Source organism: Leptodactylus fuscus, chromosome 7 (assembly GCF_031893055.1).
Source record: "Leptodactylus fuscus isolate aLepFus1 chromosome 7, aLepFus1.hap2, whole genome shotgun sequence".
Taxonomy (NCBI): domain Eukaryota; kingdom Metazoa; phylum Chordata; class Amphibia; order Anura; family Leptodactylidae; genus Leptodactylus; species Leptodactylus fuscus.
In genome coordinates, this window is record NC_134271.1 from 45,919,687 (window position 1) to 45,943,606 (window position 23,920).

The following is a 23,920-nucleotide window of genomic DNA, read 5'->3' on the forward strand; positions in this document are numbered from 1 at the left end:
TCATGTAGGATTTTTTTGTCCACTTGAAAAAATGGACATGGGTGTAAATGGACACAAACGGACAATAATAAAATCCTATTGAAATGAATGGAAATTGCAAACAGACCAGCTAGTGTCCATTGCTAATATCTTGTCCGGACAATAGTCATGGACACTGCTGAGCGGACACCAACTTAGTGTGAGCACCCCCTTAGTGACCCTGCGCGTTCACTAATAAATAGATGGCGTGCAGGTAGGAATGGCAATTTTTTCCTAAAAATAATATCTTAATTTTATTCAATCTTATCTGCGATTCTAAATTTTCATGTTTTTGATTAAAGAGGTCAAACCTGTTTATAGTGAGCCGGCATAGGGAGAGGAGTCAGATATGTTTGATACAAATTTTAATACATTACTGCCCAATTACTGACACAGGTAGAGAAACTGTTTGCAGCTGGAGGACAATGCCTTCATGTCATGATGAATCATGATTCTATGAAATGGTGAATTAATCAAATTAATTCAATATATTGCACAGCCTTACGTGCGCGTATATGAAGCAATGTAAACAATGAAGAGGTCGCAATGATCACTGGAGCATGACAGCCCCCTCAAACAGCTGATGGACCCCCACTGATCTGATAGTCATGACCTTTACTAAGGACAGGCAATGAATATTGTGAACCCAGAAAACCAACTATAGAAATTTCATCTGATAGGTCTTAGGATGTTCCTGCTGGTATCAGCCACATATGAGTTGGTAAGATTGATATTTCATTGCTGTAAGTATGTCCAGCGTAGATTAACCCTCTGCCATGTACTTGTACTCTGAGAAGCTTCTCCAATGTATCTGTGTTATTGGGTGATTTTTGCTTCTGCCTACCCCATGTGCCAGCCTAAAACCAACCACTGTATGGCCTTGCTTTCTTGTCTACAGAATCCACTTTTCCATTCACTCTATCAGGAGTCAGAGTCACAAGGAGACGTTCACACTACAGTACTGTTATGAATTTCATCTTAAGATGAGGTCAATGGACATTAAATACAATAGAGCGCTGGATGCCCCCTCAGTCTGTGTCTGTTCCCATTCACTCTAATGTAAAAAAAATAAAAACACAAAACCTTTCTTCTAGCATTTAGGGAGCCTTCACATGGAGTAATTGCATGTGTATTTTTGCTCCCTTATATTACCTTTGTAACAGATGAAAAAGTTCTGCAGGCAAAAACTTTTCATCCATCAGAAAAGTAACAAACATGGCAGAAGAAAACGTCCATTATTTTTTTACTTTAGTGTGAATACAGACTGGGGTCTTCATCACTACGTATTACAATTTCTAAGGGTAAGTTCACACAAGGTTTTTTGGTTCGGAACCTGAAGCAGAGGCCGCCTCAGGTTCTAGACCAAAATATGGGTAGCTGTGACTGGATGCCGGTGCAGTGCGGCGGTATCCAGTCGCACACTCTGCTCCGGATTAGGCCCAAATGAATGGGCCTAGTCGGGAGGGAGTGTCTTCAGGCGGATGTTGCGAGGCGAATCCGCCTGGAAGAATGAGCATGTTGCTTCTTTTTCCGAGAGCCGGAATAAACGGTTCCCGGAAAATAGAACTGACGGGCTGTCTTTTTGGACACGGCCTCAAAATCCTGACCAAAAAACCCTGTGGGTACTCAGTCTAACAGTAATGTGAACCTACCCTAGTAGGTGGCAAAAAAATGACACCACAGTTACCACAGTTGAGCCCTAGAATTACTCCTTGAATGGAATCTGTCACTGAGTCCTATTTCCTTATTTTAGGTATTTTAACCAGTCCCTTCCGTTGCTTTCGGATTGCTGACTAATATATGTAGGCTGTCAAAGCTATAGGGACTCTGTGTGCTCTTAAGCCTGGTTTCTCTGGGTATTGAATGACGTAGATATAACTCCTAATGCGGATGTCATATAAAACGGAAGTGTAATTTAGCTGTATGTATTAGGCCTTTTCTCACTGGAAATCACTGGCACAAAGCTTATGACACAAAAGCATTGCCTTAATGGTGGAGCTGTGTGTTGGAGATTTCCAGTGATAGGGTAAGTACATAAGTTCAAGTTTTGTGTTGCGGTTTTTATATCTTAAGCTAGATGTAGCTTGGAAAATAGGCAAAAGTACCATATGTCCTATATAGGTTCTTGTCCTTTATGATATGATTAGTACCTGGTTTTAGATTTAAAAACTCCACAGGCTTGAATCCAATGATTTTAAAGGGAATCTATCAGCAGGAAAATAAGTATCTAATGACAGTAACATTAGTACGGCTTCTACACTTTCCAAAGATGCCTTTCTCATTCTTCATTGCAGCGCCATTTTCATCAAAATCAGAATTTTATTCTTATTCAATTTAGCTAAAAGGGACTTTAGGAATCTTTCTTTCCACTCCAGATAGGTGTCCCTAGCTGCAGACAAAGTGGGAGATGTCACTCAATGGGGAGGGGATCTGAGCGGGAGTTAGAGGTGGAAATGTCCCTAAAGCCCTTTTCAGCCCTTATTCTATTTGCATAAGATTAAAATGCTGACTTTTATGAAATGAAGCTGCAATGCAGAATAAGAAAGCCATCTTTGGAAAATGTAGAAGCAGCACTACAGGTTACTGTCATTAGTTTGATATCAGTTTTCCTGTTGACAGACAATCCCTGTAACAGTTCTGAAGATGGATTAAATGAAACAGAGTGGTTCAGGCAACGTTATTTCCACATGGATCTATTTCATTTGGGGCAAGGGGCGGCAGTCCGTTACAATGACACCAAGGAGCCTAGTGAAGGCTTCCAGGCTGCAGTATAATGGATAGATGTTCAGACCTATAGATAGCCTAAAAACAAAATAAAAAAAAAAGTGAAATACATTTTTTAATAATAATTTGAAATTTAATCACCCCTTTTTTTTGAGCTCACATGTAAAAACATAAACAAATATAAAGTATCCCCCCCTCCCCCCAAAAAATATACTCAACTTATATGGTAGAATTAAAGGGATCCTATCATTCACACACTATTTTTTTCTAGGTACCACGCCGGAATAGCCTAAAGAAAGGATATTCGTCTCCTACCTTTCGTTGTCTTCTCCGTGCCGCCGTCGCCTACAATCCCGCTCTTGTCGGTATGCAGATTAGCTCTCTTGCAGCACTGGGGGCGTCCCCAATGCTGTGAGAGAACTCTCTCCAGCGCTGCCTCCATCTTCTTCAGCAGCGTCATCTTCAGCCTCTTCTTCCGGCGGTGGCTTGTAACTTCTAGGCCTCGGGCCTTGGGCAAAGCAGGCTGCGCATACCCACAGGCCATGAGAAAATGGCCGCTTGCACAGTATTGTAACCATTCACAGTTTACACATTTGCTACCGGACCTGGCTCTGCTCAAGGCCCGAGGCCTAGAAGTTACAAGCCACCGCCGGAAGAAGAGGCTGAAGATGACGCTGCTGAAGAAGATGGAGGCGGCGCTGGAGAGAGTTCTCTCGCAGCATTGGGGACGCCCCCAGTGCTGTCTTAGCGCTTTGGCCCACCCCCAGTGCTGTGAAAGTGCTAATTTGCTTACCGACAAGAAATGGGATTGTAGGTGAACGGCGGCACGGCAAATACAACGAAAGGTAGGAGACGAATAGCCTTTCTTAAGGCTATTCCGATGTGGTACCTAGAAAAAATAGTGTGTGAATGATAGGATCCCTTTAAAAATGTCCAAACCACCAGTTTTAACTGTTTCAACCTTCCGCCCCAAAAAATATTTTATAAAAAGCACTCATAATGTCAAACAATCCCCCCAAATAGTATAAGTAGTATAAGCTTGCCTCACAAAAAAATAACTATATATGGATATATAAAAAAGTTGTCAGAATATGGCGAACCAAATAATTTTTTTTTATTTTTCCTGTTTTGGATTCTTGTACATATATTTAAACAATTCAAAAACTATATAAATTTAGTATTGTAGTAACAAAAAATAACAAAAGAAAACAGACATACGAGGGGGGACCCAAAAGTTTCCAACCACGCCTTCTCAGTCAGTGTGCCAAGCGGCGTTGATGCGGAAGGTTTCGTGTTGTCTGGAGTGAGTTGGAGCTCAATTCAGCGCATTTTATCGGAGGATTTGGGAATGTCATGGGTCGCTGCAAAGTTTGTGCCGCGGCTCTTGAATGATCAACAGAAAGAGCGTCGCATCGAAACATGTCGTGCTATGAAAGAACATGCCGAAACCGACCCAGAATTTTTTTCTAAAATTATTACGGGAGATGAGTCTTGGTGCTATGCTTACGACCCGGAAACCAAACAACAATCAAGCCACTGGAAGATGCCAACCTTTCCCCGCGCCAAAAAGGCTCATCAAGTGAAGTCCAATGTGAAAACAATGGTCATTTGTTTTTTTTGATGCAAAAGGGATTGTGCACTCGGAATTCGTTCCAACAGATCAGACCGTCAACCAGGTTTTCTACTTGGGGGTTCTCAAGAGGTTGTGCAACAGTGTTCAGCGAAAAAGGCCCAAAATGTGGCAGTCTGGTGATTGGTTTTTCCACCATGACAATGCCCCAGCCCACACCGCCATCTCGGTGACCACTTTCATGGCAAGAAACGGCATGGCTGTCTTGCCCCACCCACCCTTTTCATCCGATATGGCTCCCAGTGACTTTTTTTATTCCCACAAATGAAGAGGAACCTCAAGGGGAAGCGTTTTGCCGACGTGGAGGAGGTGAAGAGGAAAACGACGGAGGCGCATGCACACATCAAAGTAGATGAGTTTAAAAAAAGTTTTGAACAATGGCAGACGAGTATTGCCGCTAGATGAGAGTACTTTGACGGAATTTTGTACACAAAAATAAATACACGCTTCAAAAACAACTTTTCTGGAAACTTTTGGGTCCCCCCTCGTAGATAACATGTTGGTGCACAGTGAATGATGTAAAAACCCAACAAGAAAATGACCCCATACAGCTCTGTGAACAGAAGAATAAAAAAGTTTTGGTTTTCAGAAAGCAGAGAGTATAGAACAAAAATGAAAACTGGTATGGGAGGAAGGGGTTAAGTAAATGTAATTCTTTGTAGGATGTAAATAAAGAAAAAAATATTATTATTGTGCAGCAATAGCTCATTTTTTTTATTTGTATTTCTTACCAATATACACGGTGTGTTTAATAAATACATTTCAGAAAAGATTTCTCTGCTTGGTATATAACACGTTACTTTGGCCTACTTGTCTTTCTATAACAAGTGTGATATGCTGTTAGGCATGGGTTAAGTGTTGCTCTTACAAAATCTTTGCCCTTGGTGACTTCCACGATCGTGGATGCACCTTTATTCTCTGCATATAACAAGTCTCTTCTGTGTAGATACACGATAAAACCTGCAGCAGCTAATAGAACGCAATATCTGCCGACCATCTCTGGATACAACATCTCACTCTGGAAAGTAGCTCTGTTATCAACGCTCTGATGTACCAGGCGCGGAAATCTCTCCGGCCTTAAAAATAACACCGCTTTATTGCAGTTATTTGTTCCCTGTACAAGTAATAGAAGTGTGATTTGTGACTTGAGTTTACAAAAGAAAAGTCTGTTTTCTGGAATATCTGGCCTTCAGAATGATATGAAAACCTAGAATGTGACCGCAGATAAGAACCACTTGGCTCGCTACTTCTATTTTTTTTTTCAGCAGCTTCTGACTTTGACCCTATATAACCCTGCTGTTTGTACTTTTATATGCATTCATGTGTTTAGTTGGCCATAGGAGTGCTCATTTTCCTTAAAACCCATAAGTGATCTGTTATCGGAACAGGATCTTGTCAAACAATAACCGCAAATTTGTATAGAGTGGATGATGGGGGTTGGAGGCGAAATTAATAACTGCAATTGGTTTAGTGTATCATGGAATAGCAAGCTGGTTACAGTACTATATAGGTATAAGAAAAAAATATATCTTTGTACCGTATTAGCCAGTGGATATCGATGGCAAACACTGGAACACATAGACTTCAATTGTTCTAGGTAACTTCAATCTCTATAGCTATATATAAAAATTGAGAGTCTTCAGTAGTTGATACCTTTTTAATGTCTAACAAAAATGACAGATTGCAAGCTTTTGAGACTACTAGGTCTCTTCATCAGGCATGATATGTACCATGACTGATGAAGAGACCTAGTAGTCTCGAAAGCTTGCAATCCGTCATTTTTGTTAGACATTAAAAAGGTATCAACCACAGAAGACTCTTATTTTATATATATATATATATATATATATATATATATATATATATATATATATATATATATATATATACCGTATATATATACATATACAGAGAGAGAGAGAGAGTGTGATTGAAGTTACCTAGAACAATTGAAGTCTATGTGTTCCAGTGTTTGCCATCCAGTCCTTTCACCTTTATGGGGCTGTTTACTGGATTGGACTGGTCTACTTTACACACATCTTCTCTATGCTATATGGTTGTGCTGTATAAAATTAGCAGTTCCCATGTATTATCATAAGTGGTTTGGCGAATATTGGTTTAATGCTGCCGTATAATACCGTTAATATTACACCCTCATCTCAGTGAAATGACAATGTGACAAAATATAAAGCTAATTTGCATATGATTGACAGTTCAAAACACCTTTTTCCTTACCCCTTAACCCCAAACAAATATAGGATTATCCCTAACACTTTTTTACGGTTTCTTTGTCTGCACAGACAGGCTGTGGTCGAGACTAGCAGAATGCACAGCTTTCAGTATTTAGCTCTGCTAGAAATGAGAGCATCCAAGCCCTGGGTGTTTGGATGTCCCAGGGGGGGTTGGGGGGCTCCTGTCTGGCCTCCCTTAGCTCTCTGCGCCACAAATACATTTCCATCTTACTCTGACTCCCCCCTCCCTTTCTCTCCGTCACCTAGGCAGCTAATTCCTCTGTGCCCCCTTCTCCTTATTAAAGCCACAGATCACTTTTCTGAGCTTAATGCTGTCAGGCCTGCTGATCGAGGGTCCAGATGGACTAAGCAGTATTTTTTGGCCTGTAAATATGCTTGTGTTGGAAGGTACACGTTCGTCTAGATGCACGCTTCGTTACATTTTTCTGAATTTGTGTTTAAATAGCGCACACTTACAAATGTAAGTCATGTAGGGCTAAGCATCCGGCGGTATAGTCAGCTTCTTACTACCCTGTGTTTTATCGTGTGATTCTCTATTTCATTCATACATTTACTGCTGGTGACTAGTCCAGTTTTATATAAACATCTGATAATACAGCACATACAAGGTAATGCCTAAATTGTAAGACCTTTCTATATACCAATATATTAGTGGTAACATTCGCCAGCCAGTATGGACCCTCATTGAAGTATCATAGTCATTTTTCAATGAGGACCTGGTTAAGTTGGCCATACAGATTAGATATCAGTTTTTGCCACATTTGGCTGCTTTCGTACAATTATTAGCCAACTTTTGCAGGTTCGTTGTACTTTTTTTTTTTTTTTTTCCTTTGGCAACACTTAAACTGCCCCCCTGATTGAGCAGTTCAGTTGTTAATGTTGATGCTGGGATTGTTTGTATGAATGGCAGCCACATGACCGCTGTCCAAATCTAAAGTGTATGGCCAATCTTACTCCATTTGCCGTAGATCAGAGTTACGCTTCTGCCGCAAAGTACATTTGGATCGAGCAGACCGAGTTCTGTCCCATTATTTTACCGCAGGGTCTTTGTTAGACCACAAATTCTGGCCTATGTTAGGTAGAATCATGCTTTCTTTATGTCAACTGCATTTCAGCCTTCAGAATGTGGAAATGACTGACTGAAAGGGTTAATATTGGATCTAATAAGCTTGTATCGCTGAGGGATTCCAGTATTCCCCATGATCGCCCCCATCCCCCTCTCTCACCCCTTCTGATCAGCCACACATCTTAGCAGCCAGATAGTCTCCTTCAGATTCCTTCACTAAAGCCCTTGGCACACACACAAGTGTAGTCACAGCTGCTCCCACTTCCAGGGCAGCTCAGCTCATGTACAGAAAGCCAAGCAGCAATTTCTGCTTAAAGTATAGATGCCTGTTTAATGGCGTGTTTGTGGTTGCTGTCTTATGGATGCTTTCTGCCTTTTTTCTTAATGCCTGAAGCTATCTCGTTTATCACCTTCCACTCCAAACCCCTCAAATCCACTTTTTCCATTTTCCCTGCAAGCGCCATCATCTTCTGGTTAATCTGTCTGCTTTCCCCCTCTCCGGTGACACTATCCTTCCACTGTCACTGGATTGTTCCTGCACCTCGAGCACACTGACTGCAGTCTTTCGTTGTCCTCTCTCCTGCAATCCCTCTCTCAGCTTTCTTTTTCCATACCTCTCCATCACTCTTTTCTCTCTCTCTCTCTCTCTCTACCCACTGTATACACTCTCTGCTCTCCCCCACTCCCCATTGTGAAATATGGATGGTACCAGTCCCTGTGTTTCGAGACAGGCTGGCAGAGAGCAGAGCGTCTCTATAGGCCCTGCCTTGTGCATGCACCTAAACACTTCACTGAGCAATCTGTCAACATGTCAGCAACACATGTTTTGTAAAAAGCTTCCAGTGGGAGTAATGACTCCCACCAGGACTCCGAAAATGCTTTGAATTCAGCAGATTTCTATTGCAGGGATCCCCTGGGGTCCCTTTTACAATGCCTACATTTCAGAAATTTGAGCCACAGACCCCTGGGGCTTTCCTTTCATAATGCCTGAAAATGTAGGGTTATATTGTTGGATGTCCCCATGGGTTCTTTATTAATACCTGAATTCTGAGGAACTGGAAATTACCCAGAGCACGGCAGGGTCCCAGATACACACCAGGAAGAGGAGGAAAACTCTGCGGGGAGATTTTTCTCTTTCTCTCTTTCCTTCATGCAAGACTGAAAGAGAAGAATTTGCCAAAGGACAAAATCTAGTATATTTTAAGCCGCCTACTAAAACGCATATTGTAAAAGCAATGAAGGCTGACAAATCTATATATTTACGTACAGCCTGTTATTTGTCTATTTATACCTTTACCTCTGAGTGACTGAGATTGTTTGCTTTAATCAGAAGATAAAAGCCACATTATCTGGATGTTACGTTTGCCCTGAATTTATTATAGAGTGATATCATTAACACTGTCTGCGCTGGTTAGCATGAAAAGGCGAAAGCCCGGTGCCTACGATGTAGAACTTGAAGGCTGCGTGGAATCAAAGGTAATATTCCAGTTCAATGTTCCGCTATTAGGCTGCTGTGTTCTCTCTTGCTCAGGAATCAATGCACCATCCTGTCTCCATTCCACGTGAGGTATCAGAGACCGCAGTATAGATCGAGTTTATTCCCAAGAGACTGCCATTGTGCTGTTTTGGAGGATTCCAGCAAAGAGGAATGGCATCTTTTTCCAGCAAGAATGTTGATCCAAACTAGGCGACGCATTTCACGGTTTCACTGATCGGTTGGTCACATGTTAATAGTTGTGAAACTTTATTATATCTATTTTTACTTTCCATTGCAAGAAACTCAAAGTGTGCCCAGGTAAGGTGCCATAGACACAGTTAGAAATACATGTGCATGTAAGTGATGGCAGCAATAGGGCAACTGGACCAAATACTGCATGCCAAAAATAAGTCAGACTTAGATGCACATGTAGACATACATATTATGCATGATGCCTGTATGGCAGCACACAAGAGACCCTACAGTTCAGTTCTTGCAACTGGTATTCCATTTACCACTATGTAGCGATTTTGTATGACTGTGTACTTATCAGTCAAAGCTGCATATTCAAAACCTGTACATTGCCAATGGTAGTCTTTGTGCTGCCATATAGTGTCTCAATGAGGAACTGAATTATCCCATAGATGCATCAGTTCTAGGAGAGGATACCTCCATAATGCATGCAATGGAACAATGATTCTCATGTTTTCTGTATGACATGTCCATGTTATTGCCACAATGCCTGGACCACAGATGGTCAATCCTACTAAACTGGACTATAGTGTGCCATATACAGATTTTCCTTGGATGAAATAACCAGTTCAGCTACCTCAGATGATGAATGGTTGGCTAGTAGGCATGTAGATGCTGCACACAAACATCTGACTTTAGTCTACCAAAAACAGAATGGTCAAACTGGATATCTTCAGCTGGCTGATGTGTTTGGTATGATCATTGGCCAATCATCAGCCAACTTGCATAGACTTAGTACATTTTTTAAAAAATAATAATAAACTACCTTCTGATCGGCTGTCTGAAATATAAAGTGTATAATCATCCTAGAATCCATTTGGGGGATATTGTCACTCCTTAGGGAGAGACCACCATATAGGTGTGTGGAGACTTGTTAAGCCTTTAGCACTCCACTTTGCAAGGAACTATGGGAAGAATATGCAAATCCACCTTCCATGATGTAATTAGGAAGACAGTTGCTGCCTCATTGTTGCAAACCAATAGAGGGCGCTCACTGGAATGTGCAAGCCTGTCTTAAGACAGGATTCCAGTGAAATAACCCAATAATGGCTGCTCCCTTTAGCCTCATGCCCGACCTTCCAAGAGGCCTTTGTTTAGCAATGACGCTGGGATTATTACCAGGTTATAGTCTCTCAATCGAGGACAGCTGTTTCGATCTGGTTGGATCTCATCAGCCCGATGTAGAGAGGACTATAACCTGGTAGAGGTGAGAGGCTTAGACAGGGTTCGGGGGATATTGTCACTCCTTAGGGAGAGACCACCATATAGGTGTGTGGAGACTTGTTAAGCCTTTAGCACTCCACTTTGCAAGGAACTATGGGAAGAATATGCAAATCCACCTTCCTTGATGTAATTAGGAAGACAGTTGCTGCCTCATTGTTGCAAACCAATAGAGGGCGCTCACTGGAATGTGCAAGCCTGTCTTAAGACAGGATTCCAGTGAAATAACCCAATAATGGCTGCTCCCTTTAGCCTCATGCCCGAGCAGCCATTATTGGGTTATTTCACTGGAATCCTGTCTTAAGACAGGCTTGCACATTCCAGTGAGCGCCCTCTATTGGTTTGCAACAATGAGGCAGCAACTGTCTTCCTAATTACATCATGGAAGGTGGATTTGCATATTCTTCCCATAGTTCCTTGCAAAGTGGAGTGCTAAAGGCTTAACAAGTCTCCACACACCTATATGGTGGTCTCTCCCTAAGGAGTGACAATATCCCCCGAACCCTGTCTAAGCCTCTCACCTCTACCAGGTTATAGTCCTCTCTACATCGGGCTGATGAGATCCAACCAGATCGAAACAGCTGCCCTCGATTGAGAGACTATAACCTGGTAATAATCCCAGCGTCATTGCTAAACAAAGGCCTCTTGGAAGGTCGTGCATGAGGCTAAAGGGAGCAGCCATCATTGGGTTATTTCACTGGAATCCTGTCTTAAGACAGGCTTGCACATTCCAGTGAGCGCCCTCTATTGGTTTGCAACAATGAGGCAGCAACTGTCTTCCTAATTACATCATGGAAGGTGGATTTGCATATTCTTCCCATAGAATCCATTTGGTAATTTCCGTTTGGTTCAGTACAATGTGGAATCTGGGTGTTCAGGGCATAACATAGTATTTTGCCATGGATTCCAACCTATGCATTGCAAGAAGTGAAATGTACGGTCAAAATCAGCAGTATAGATTGACACGTTGTGAATTTAATATCTACACGCTGTCAATTTTTCGCGTAGATGAAATACTTATTTCCTTCAGTCATTGCCTTGTACTAACCATGTTACTATATTACAATCACAGACTTTGCTGCTACTGTAAAAGACTGCACATTTTGTACCTGCAAATCTAGACAGAATCTTCAGTGTGTTCACCAGGTGTAACTGTACCCCCAAACAGGTTGTCCGGCCCCAGTTGATAGGTCATCAGTATATGATCTTTGTGGGATCCAACACCCGGACTCTCCACCAATCAGCTGTTTCTGCATCATAAATCACTGGAGTGGATGGGGAACACATGTAGGCTTTCCTATTCAAGTAATAGGACCAGTGCTGCACTTCCCTAGAACCACCAGAATACAGTGGATGGAGCTGCAGAGCCATTCCCATTACTTGCACCCTTTCCCCATCTGATGCGGTAACATCCAGCACCTAGAGGCTGTCAGAAGAGCTGATCTGTTTGGGGTTCAGGTGTCAGATTCCCATCAGTAGATGTATCATCAATATGAAAAATACTTATGGGGCCAGCAAATCCTATAATCGTTTTTAGAACACATTGATCACAATGGGGACATTCACTTCTCCGTTTTTAGATGTTCGTTTTTTTTTTTTTTTTTTAGTCCACTTGCATGGATACCTGACCAGATTCAAGTCTATAAAAATAGATACCCAACAGATACAATATGGCCATGAAAAAAGCAGATCGATTTATAATTTTTTCAGAGCCATTTTTTTCCCATGGTTATGTGAATAAGGCCTTACAGTCCGAGCTCTAACTTGAAGCTCTTGAGCTCAATGCAAAGCCTTTCCTTCCTTGTTCCATTTAGATCAGTGGTATTTTTTATGTGACAGAGGCACCTTTGGGAACCCCTCAGGATCCATAGCCTAGTAGTGAATGCTGCTTCTGCACCTCATATGGCTACCCTTATCTGATTCTAAGTTCACTTTAGCTTTGGCTCCCCATTGTTCTGGTCTGTCAGAGTACCAGAACAATGAACAAGACTGCTATCATATTGGTTACGTATGGAACGCAACAGATCCCATTGACTAAAATGGGGAATGTTGGGTGTCCTTCGTTGTAAAACTAACACTGGTTTACCAAAAAAAAAGCCATACGTGCAGGACTTTTCGTTCGCCATTTTAGATGGACATTACAGGGGAGTCCTGTGCAAATGTGAACGTAGCCTTAAAAAGGCATAAGACAAACTGTGCATGAATTATTACATAGACATAGTACTGAAACCTTAGAACATAGTGACATTTTTTTTTTTTTTTTTTTTACAAATCATCCGACCATTCCTCCAGTTAACAAGCCACATCAATCTATAGTACAAGTGAATAGAAGATAAGCCGGTGCTGTCCTGAAAATGGCATGTTAAATCCCTTCCTGACATGTGAAGTAGATGCTACTTATAAATCCCTATCTGATTATTCTCGTACAGTAAGTAGTGTCAGCAGTCCATGTTATGGTCAATCAGCATATTGCAGTCATAAGACATTTTGCTGCAATTTTACAAAAATTGCAATATAACCACGACATGTGAATAGACACTTAACATGTAAGTAGAATAAAACCAGCAAATATTAATTATAATGAGCAGCTTTATTTTAGGTTGGCATACTCCCCTTCATGTCCACTAGACCAACCTGTCCTGTTACCAAATGACTTACATCTTATGCCATTCATGGAAATTGCCATTTATTTTCTGTATTAAGTGTGGACACTAAAAAAAAAAAAAAAAAAAAAAAGCTGCCAGTCATCTGCATCCAGTATGTGTAAAGACCCAGAAGTCCAAGTGTCCAGATCATCATTGCCTTTACCCACACAGGAGCTCCCAAGCCTGTCCATGGTTGGAGAGCATTTTTTTTTAATGAAGCTCCCTTCAGTGACAAGACCCTCTTTAACCCTTTCAGAGCTTTTGAAATGTTTAGATGTCTATCCACCCCTCCCAATTATACAAATCTGATCCCCTCCCCTCCACCAAATACCCCCCCCCCCTCTACTAACCATGTTTATTGGCTGAGTGTGTGCAGCAAGGAGACAGGAGTGCACAGTTTAATAACCCTCTTGGAAGAACCCACCCAAGGTTGTAAGTAAAAACAGATGTGCGAGCACTAAGCTCACACAGTATTCTGTGTCTATGCAAGTTTATGTCTGTGCGTATATGTATATGTGTGCGTGTATATATATATATATATATATATATATATATATATATATATATATATATATTAGTGTGTGTATACAATCACATACTGATACTGCTGATATATTTAGTCTTGCCAAAGCCTCTGTGCAGCATAATGCCCTTTCTAGAATGTGCTTTCCTTTATTAGAGTTGCAGCTTGGCTCTGTGTGCATTCCCTAGGGGGCCAGGCCAGCCGCTGGCAGTCTCTCTCAGACACCCAATTACCCCTGACGTCACCGCCGTCTCTCCTGCCTCCCTTGGGTGCTTGCATTTTTCCTTTGTAACTCTAATAGTAGACCAGCTAAGTGCCTGTTATTTGCTTGGCAGAAGATTTGATTGTGTTTCGGGCTGGATACTAAATCCAAAAACTATGTAAAAATGTCAATAGGTGAGTGCACATTGATTTCAGTCTGTCACTGTGATAGCTGAAGCCTTTGGGATGCAAGCCCGGGGAAGGGTTTTACAAGAAAGATAATATAACAGAAAATTACTGGAGCTGCTCAGTGTCTCCCGTGGAATTCTTAAGGGCTTGCAAAGTTCCCATAGAATCAACAATGCTTTATTAATCTAAATTTGTGGTTTTGTTCTATCTGCTCTTGTCACAATGGTTTTTTTTTTTATAATAAGGAAGGAGTGGAAAGGGTAGGTTGTTGGTGGGATTTAGTAGGTAGTGGGAGAGCCATCTCCAAGTAATGAACTCCCAGTGGATTGTGGGAGTAACACAGCGCTGTTTCCAGGGATTGCTCAGCAGACGCTTGGCTGGTAGCTTTGCCAGGCCGAAGTCTGTGTGAACAGATAAAATGGAAGGGCTGAAAGGCTGTGCCGGGCCAGCACCGACTGGGAGCAAGTGATAAGGGCCGCGGCAAGAGGAGAGTGGTGGCCGCTTGTCCCAGCCAGATATCTGACTGCAAAGTAAAGTTTAAAACAACTGGTTCGGGAGACGGCATTGAAAGCTGGAGCAGAAGATAATGGTAATTGATTGAATCAAAGTAGCAGAGCAGGATTGTTCTCCCAAGCAATTATTTTTCCTTCTAATTTTCAACCCAAATGTCCTAGGAGTTCAGGTTGCTCAGTGCGCATCCTGCGGCAGGAGATAAAAAGGCGAGTGCCCTGCTTTTGGGCAAAGGATTTCATGTCGGGGGACAAATAAACAATAAGAAATCAAGAATGTAAAAGAAGCAAGGTTAGAGGGAATAGTATCTGATGCTACTTATTATCACAACACTCTGCTATGCTTGAGCCTTTGTATACTGCATTGTGCCACTCCTGCTCTCTCATCCAGATCACGCACTCTGCTGTGAACTTCTCCATACTTGTTTAGCGAGTAAATATCATTCTCTACTTCTTTAAGTAGACTTCTCTTTCTTTGGATGTGGTGGAGGGATGTTGTAATGAGAATTTATGTCTGTTTTCTTTGCACTGTTTTTGAGATTGTGTACATTTTTCTTTGGCCAGTGTAGTAGGCCAATGGGATGCAAGAAAGTATTGAACCAACCGCCATCACTGCTCGTGATTTCATGCTGCAGCTGCCCCGCAGCATGAAGAAAAAAAAGCTTGCCCCACGAGTTTTAATAAATGGCTTGTCTAGTGCAGGGACCAACCGATTTGTGAAGAGGTCACAGCCTCTAAGGCAGGTAGGACATGGCATAGATTTCTGTTCTAGCTCATGCCAGGAAACTGCCACTCCACAATGGTTACATTCGCAGAATGTGGCTGGCGAGGCATGGATAGGGGCTTGAGACGCACGATTGGTGCAAGAAAGGGGCTTGTGCCAAACATGTACCTCAATATCATTCCTTTACGCCAGATACATTTCCCCTACTGTGCTGTGGATGAGATTTGATTAACTACAGCGGTGCTGTATCCCATGTCAGTTAAAAAAAACTTACATATATATATATATATATATATATATATATATATATATATAATATATATATATCTCCATTGGCCCCCTTTGTTTTAAAAAGAACATTAAAAAACCCCCCATATATGTACTAGTAACCATCTCTCATTACCATTTTCCTCATCTAAGGGGGTGTCTGTACACAGTCTGACTGTGTCAGCAGTGATTGGGGAGTGTCTGTACTAAGTATAGGGACAAGCCTCCAACTGGTAAGGCTTGGTTCATATCTGCGCTGGGTGCCCATTCTTCTGGACCATTAGAAGACCAGAGGAATAGAAAAATGGAGTGCAAAAAAACTGGACAAAAACGGAGCCCATGGGACGTCATTGACTACAAAGGGGATCACCAGATTTCTGCCAGATGTTACTACTTTTTAACTGAAATCGGGCTTGCAACACTTTTTTTCCCCATAGTTTATGATGGATCTGCGCTGGATGGACACCTGGCACAGATGTGAATTCAGTCTAATGCCCAGCAGTCAGTTTGTTTGTTATTCCCCTAACAGAGAACTGGAAAAATGTAGAGTTTGCAGAAAGGCAGCAGAATTAATTAATGGGGAATACAATTATTTACTAAAAGACATGTCAGAAGAGGTGATGGGCCCTCTTTAAAGGGAGTCCACCATCTACATAATTACTGTACATGATATTTCATAGGATAGCGAACACATTTTTTTTTTGTGTTAGACCAAGGTCACACAGGATGGGTCCACTGCTAGAGGTCTGCAGCGGAAATACCCCCAATACCGCTTGAAAAAAACGGACATGGTTGTAAACGGACACTAAAGGACACAAATGAACACTAAAGAACACAAGACAAAATCCAATTGAACTGAATGGAAATTTCAAACGGACCAGCTAGTGTCCTTTGCTAAAATCTTGTACGGACAATGGCCATGGACACTGCTGAGCGGACTCCAACAGTATTGTGAACGCCCCCTTAAAGTGCAGTCTTCCTGCTGAGAAAATGAATTTTTAAGTCATATGCAAATGATCTACATACGGATTAAAAGTAGGTGTTCTTGTCAATATATAAGTGATATAGAAGATGATGGTAAAATCCTTGTAAGGCCGGGGCCCCAGTCCCTAGTGTCTTCATCAGTGTGAATAATTTGGACTTGCTGCTGATATTCGTAGACCGTGTTCCTTCAGTTGTAGGGTATGTGTTAAAAGGATCCTATCATTAAAACTGATTTTTTTTTCTGAGTACCACGTAGGAATAGCCTTAAGAAAGGCTATTCTTCTCCTACCTTTTGATGTCTTCTCTGTGCCGCTATTCAGTATATAATCCGGTTTTCAACGGTATGCAGATGAGCTCTCTCGCAGCACTGGTGGTGGTCCTCAGTGCTCAAACAGCACTGGGGGTGTCCCCAATGTTGCGAAAGAACTCTCCAGCGCCGCTTCCATCGCTTCCATCTTCTTCAGGAACGGGTCTTCTTCGTGTCTTCTTCCGGCGGTGGCTTCAAACTTCTAGGTCTCGGGTAGTCCACTGCGCATGCCTGCCGGCCACAAGAAAATAGCCACTTACAATACTGTGTAAGCGTCCATTTTCTTTTGGCCGATGGGCATGCACAGTCGGTTTTGCCCTTGACCCGAGGCCCAGAAGTTTGAAGCCACCGCCGGAAGAAAGTGCGAAGAAGACCCGTTCCTGAAGAAGATGGAGGCGACGCTGGGCACTCATTTGCACACCCACGAAAACTGGATTATATACCGAACGGCGGCGTGGAGAAGACTTCTAAATGTAGGAGAAGAATAGTTTTTCTTAAAGCTATTCCTATATGGTACTCAGAAAAAAATCTGTTTTAATGATAGGATCCCTTTAAAGTGTTTGGTCCTTCTGTAATATGAATGGTGTATAGATAGATAGTAGGGGGACATTAGTGTCTGATTTTTGATTGATTTTCTTGTATAAATAAAGTAGCTCAGTGGGTGTGCAATTTATTTTACAAGAATCAATGGAACGCCAATGAAGAAGCTGGCCCTAGTGCCCCCTGTCTTCTAGTGTTGTTTCTTCTTGTTCCTTGTGTAACCAATACCTTGAATATACTTGTATTTTTATTTTGGACCATTACTGTTCTCAGGGAAACTTTTCCATTTGTACTTGTTTTCCATTTCCTGAGACTGTCCTTGTCAATTTGATTTTCACATACATTATAAAGACAAGTTTCTGCTTAGGGACAATAAATAACTATAGTTATGATCACATACACCAAGTGTTTCTGGAGCCGCTCCTATGCTTCTGTGTTCATTCTTTGTTGTTTTCTCCCATTCAAGTCAGTTGGAGAAAAAAAGTAAACCTTCCCCATTAGCGTATGTCAACATGGGGCTAATATGCCGCAGATTTGCTTCTGGCAGATATGTAGTGGATCATTTTATATAAAGTCTCTTGCACAGGTTGCAGAATAAATGTGCGTAGTCAGCCAACCTGTGTCGGTTTTTTACCTGCAGCATGATGTATTTTGTACAGTTGTTTTTTGTTTTTTTTTACCCGTTTTCAATGCACAAAGTGATATTGGGAAACAAAAAACTGCAGCAGTTATGCTAAGGGAATTTAGCACCAAAAATTACACAATTTGGGACTAAAAACCACAGAGCCAAGTAACTTGCACTTTAATTTTTAAGCCCTCAGCATGTCCAATATTGTTGCAGGTTTCACCCACAACTATCAATCATTGGAAACCAGAGGATGAAAATCACAGAGAAACCTGTCAGAGGGCCGGGAACGCCGTGATTTGCTGCCGTTGGAAAAATCGCAGCGTTTTACAGTACAGGCAATCCCATCCTCACTTAATGGTGCAGACACACTGCGATTTCCAAAACTGCCACGGTTTTGGAAATTGCATGTCAATTATATCAACAGAAACGCCAGCGATTTCCCCATAGATATAATTGTAACAGAAAGTCCACGGAGGAAAACTTTGCAAACTTTCTGTTTAAAGTGCAGTGGAAAGAACTGAGATGTGTTGCCGCCACAGTTTTTCTTGCAGCGCTTTATTGCTACGGACCGTCCTGTGTGGCCTTAGCCACAAAAAAAAAATCACATATTCAGAGTATTTTAGATGCTGATTTTGCTTAAAAAAAATTGTTTGCTATTCGGTGTATATTTTACACACCTGAAAATGCTGCCGAAGGCTGACACCCCATGTTGTTAAAAAGTTGATTTTTTTTTTATTGCAGATTTTGCTGCTTTTTTGACAACTGTGGCTTTAAAAGGAATGAGAAGAAAAAAAAAAACCCTAATATTGTCAGTTCACAAGGAACAGAAATCTGAGGCTATCTTCCGCCTCAGGTCCCTCTCCAAAAACCCACATTGTGGAACCCACGGTGGAAGGCTGAAGCCGAACCTTTGCTTTCCACCATGGGTTTCCACACTGAATAGCTTGATATACAGTTGGACTTATCAGGTCCGAGACCTCACATCATGGAGGCTATGGCAAGATTGAGCAGAACATGTCTTTTTTTTTCAGCATGTTGGAAAACAGAGTCTGTTCCTGCCTCTCATTTCGAAGTCCACTCTAAACTTCGCTGTCTAAACCCACTCCTGGTTTTGGCTTAAAATCCAGCTAGATTTGCAAGTATAAAATCAGCTTTTCCACAACATGTGTTCTCAGATGAAAAAAGGAATATACCAAAAATGTTTCTCTTTGGAAATCGGCTCTGTAGCAGCTTTACAATGTTCAGCCTCTAACATATGTCATGTGCACATAGGCTGAAACAGCACAGGATAAATCTGAGCAGAATCGGTCACTGCATAAAAATGGTTCCTCTGTAGAAATGTTGTGTGTGCACGTGCGCAATGTTTCTCAGCATTTGCCCACTGTAAGTATTATACCGGAATTATGTCCTTAAAGATGGCCCACAATACAATGTTTCACAAAGCCACTGCCATTCAGTATGTTTGATGCCGTTTCACGCTCTTGTTCTAATAGAGCCATATCATTTTATTTAAGTCATTATTTGTAAGTTGTTCTTGGCATGCATCATACAGAAAATGCTTTCTTTTTTTTTGTAATGCTGGAATAATTTACTCACTCTGGAGATAAGTAAGCTTGCATTGTAATATCTCCCTATAGCGAAGTCTGCCTATAGAAAGGGTAAGGGGTGTTTGATGTTTCCTCATCCTCCTGTTTAAGTCCCATCTCTGGAAAAAGCTTTATTCTGTTGCTGCTGTGCACAAACAGGCTGGCACAGGTTTGATCTGCAGCTTCACGGATCCAGGCCCCTGTGTGCATTTGAAGGTTTTTTTTAATGTATATTTTTTTTTCCTTGCTTCAACCGGGGAATCTTGCAAACAAAGAGCAGCCGCAGGTAGCCAGATTTCTCCATCCCAAAGCAGCTCCTGGGGCACTGCCTGCAGCAGTCCTGCTAGGCTTGTCTAAGCTGCTGCCAGCACTGGTCGTTCTGTAGGCTGCTGCAAGCTTTACGAATACTCAGGGAGGCTGCACAGTCTAGGACCCCAGGAACCAATATTTGTTTTTCAGTTTGGAAAACACAGAAAATGGGATTATTAACCTGTTCCAAGCCAGATTGAAAGCTTACATTGTTAATAACGTTCTTATAATTGCAGGTAAGGCTTCAAAGAAGCCTCTGATAACAATGCGCCAACCTTGTGGTAAAGGAAATAAAGCTTCAGATTGACCTCTGTTAGGCTTTGTTATTATAGTTGGACGTTCTTACAGCGCTACCGTCACGGATTCTGCTGAAAATGCTGGACAAAATGGAACAACATGCTATGCCATTTTGTCTAGTAGATGCTGTGTTACCTGATGAAAACCTGACAGACCCTAGTATAGTCTGAGGGGTCCATTGGGCGCTGTTCATGTCTGTCATGAAACATATCTGAGGTCCTTTTATTGTGATATTCTGAGCAGAACAACATAAATGCTAACCCAGGTGTGAATGTAGCCTCGAAGGGGATTTGTAGGTTAACTGATATCGATGATGTATCCTTTGTATAGGTCATCAGTATAAGATAGGTGGAGGTGCCACGTGTCAAAGCTTCACCGATCAGGAGTAGAAAGTACAGCTGCTGTGGCAGCTCTGATCCCTGCAATAACCCAGCCAGACACTAGACAGAGAATGGTGCTGTGCTTCTGGCTCCATTCCTTGTGTTACTCTATATTCACATCAATATCATAATCTGCTATGTGATGACCGTTCGTCTTTTAACAGCCGTCATACAGCTGCATTAAAATTCATTCATGTGAATCAGGCCATGTGACACCACATTCATCGGTCATATGGTCTGTTTACAGTCCCGTTCAACTGGATAAACTGAGCTACAATATCAAGCATGGCCACTGAACAAATGTACAGCACTAAGCTTGATAAATACTCTGCAATGCTAATACGAGCACTGCAACTTCTTTATACAGCTGATCAGGGGCCTGGATGTGGGACCCTGGCTGATCTTTAATCGATGACCTGTCCTAAGGATCGTTCATCAGTTACGCAGCATAGAAAACCCTGTAGTCTAAAGCTCCATGTAGCGAGACATTGCTGAAAAAAAAGTGGCAGAAACGCATTACGTTTCACAAAGTCCGCAAAGTTTTCCACTGTGGGCTTTCTTCCCCCAACCATACCTATACGGAAAATGACAGTGTTTCCATAGGTATAATTGGTATGCTGTGATTTTTAAAAACATGAGTTTTTTTAAATAAATGAAAAATGCTGCTTTTTCCTGCAATATGTGGATGGGATTATCCACTTTGCAAGTACTGTAAAATGCTGAGTTTTTTTGCTGTGGAGGTTCCGCCGCTGCCAAAAAGGATGCGTTTTAGTAAAGTGGGGCTCCGGCTTTAATGGCTTATTCCCTTACAAAAGATAGTGCATTTATCTGAACCTTTGGAACAACTTATGGTGGGATAGGTAACATAGTTTGTTGCACTCAAGAAAGATCCCCATGCACTTCTTAAACTTCTTAGTGAATATTCTATAATAAGCTTATCTATTTTTTGTGTGAGTTCTGACAATGGGGTGTTTGGTTGTAAAATCCGTTTTCATTAGCAACTCATCTGGACTGGAGTAGTGTTGGTGCTCTGCTAGCTTGGCCTGCCATGTAATGGGGATTGTATGCTTTGACCATGTCTTACATCTTTAAGTTCGCACGCCGTCATCTTGGGAAGATCTAAGTGTGATGTTTTCTGACCATAATTTTAGGTCCACAGATTAGATTGGTGACCTCCTCCTTAATTTCTGCACCCCTTTAATGGCCTGCAGCAGGATATTCAGTGAGGAAAAGGTTAATTTGAAACATTAAGGATGAAATCAGGCCAGACATGAGTATGTGGCACAGAATGAGGCCTGCGCGAGAATCCTCTGGCCTTGAAAACTCTTTTTCTCTATTTATTTTTATTACATCTCCCTTCTCTTTCTCGGCACGACACGGTGGTTGTGGATGGTAATTAAAGGACCCCCCAGATTCTAGTTTTCAGCGCTGGGTCTTTTGATGTGCATCTTGTCGGGCAGATTCGGTTATTGTTCCTGAATCTCTTTCTCTCCCCCTCCCTGTCAGGTCTTTGAAGTGAGCACACTGGCCTTTAGTACCCAAATACAATATGGGCAGGATAATGGGATGCTCCTTGCTATACACATCTCTAGTATAAATGGCTGAGGGGGGAAGGTGCATGGATGGTCTGCTGAGAATCCTATTTTATCACATCCATCTCACTATGGTTGGTTGTTATAATTTCTAATATCATTTTAAATCATCATTCTTGCTATAAATATGGCCCATTCCTTTCTATTGGTCAGGATAGTAAGCACAGCCATAGCAACCCTTAACACAACAACTTTCCAAAGGCTTTTCCAAGGTGTTTATTTTTACATTTTTAGTAACTTTTTTATTTAAAATAAATAAATAAATAGGAGTCCTTCATCTCCTCATCCTTTCTTTGAGAAGCGTTCTAGAGCGCGAGGTCAAGTTAAATGGTTTGGCTTAGCATGTTTATTCTCCTTTGCAGCAAGCTGACTCTTGGACCGCATTCACATTGTAGAGTCATTTTCAGGAGGATTTTATGAGAAATAAATAGACTATTGAGATAAGTTGATTTGCCTGACCCTAAGGCTGTGCAATTAATTGAATTAATTTGATTAATTCACCATTTGAAAAAATTGTGATTCTGATTTTTCATAGCCTTGCGCAGGGGACCTTACAGGCTTTGTCCTCCCAGTCTCAAACTATTATCAACTGTTTCTTCATTGTAGTCAGTAGTTGGGTGATAGGATGAGGACGCCTGCATCAAATATATCTGTGTACTGAACTTTTTACATTTTTTTTTAATCAAAAACATGAACTAAAATTCAAAATATATTTTTAAGCAAAATCACCCAACCCTATCTGTCCCCCAACAACATTTACTGTGTTGTGCCTTACACTAGGTTCACACTAGAGTTTGGGTTTCCGTTCTTCAGGTCTGCTTGGGGAACAGAAAAACAGAAAGCCAGTCCGCTTAAAAAGATAAGATAATCCTAGTCCCTCTTTGGGGGAATTCAGTCTGGTACAGCAGCATGGATAATACAGTGATATATTGCAAGAAAGAACACATACAAGCTCAGAATAGCAAATAGAAAAAGATACTAGCAACTAAAAAGACTCAGGATCATTTAGTTCTCTGTGCGGAGTGATCTTCGCTTAGCCTGATGTTGATTATACAGCCTGACCACGGTTGGGAGGAAGGATCTTCGATAGCGTTCCTTCTCACACTTGGGGTGACGCAGTCGGTCACGGCAAGTACTGTCCAGTGTTATCACAGTCTCATACATGGGATGGGAGTTGTTCTCCAGCATCGAGCTCACCATGGACGGTATCCTTCTGTTACCCACCATCTGTACTGGGTCCCTTCTAACCAGCCTGTCAAGTCTAGTTCTGTCCCTGGCTGGTATGCTACTCCCCCAGCAGGCCATTCCGAAGAAGATGGCTGATGCTAGCACAGAGTTGAAAAAGGCCTTAAGAAGTTCCCCCTGGATGCCAAAGGCCCTCCGCCTCCTGAGCAGGTAGAGCCTGCTGTGGCCCTTTCTGTGCAGTGCATCCAGGTGATCAGCCCAGTAAAGTTTATTACTGAGGAGCACACCTAGGTACTATGAGGTGTTGACTATCTCAATGCCTGTCCCATGGATGTCCACCGGATTTGGGGCACTCCTCCATTTACTAAAGTGGTTACCTGCAGAAACCCACGGGCCCCAAAGAGGACTTTTCTC

The 23,920-nt window shown here is 41.8% G+C and overlaps 1 protein-coding gene across 2 annotated transcripts in view; it reads left to right on the plus strand.

Moving 5' to 3' along the window:
- Positions 1-23,920, plus strand: part of ZNF423 (zinc finger protein 423) — a 197,629-nt gene that overhangs the window by 51,910 nt on the left and 121,799 nt on the right. The window contains exon 1 of one of the 2 annotated variants that reach the window (XM_075281858.1): positions 13,670-13,714. The exons of the other annotated variant lie outside the window; for it this stretch is intronic. The gene's annotated coding sequence lies outside the window, so the exon portion shown is untranslated. Of the gene's footprint in view, positions 1-13,669; positions 13,715-23,920 lie in introns of those variants that run through there. 2 annotated transcript variants of the gene reach the window in all.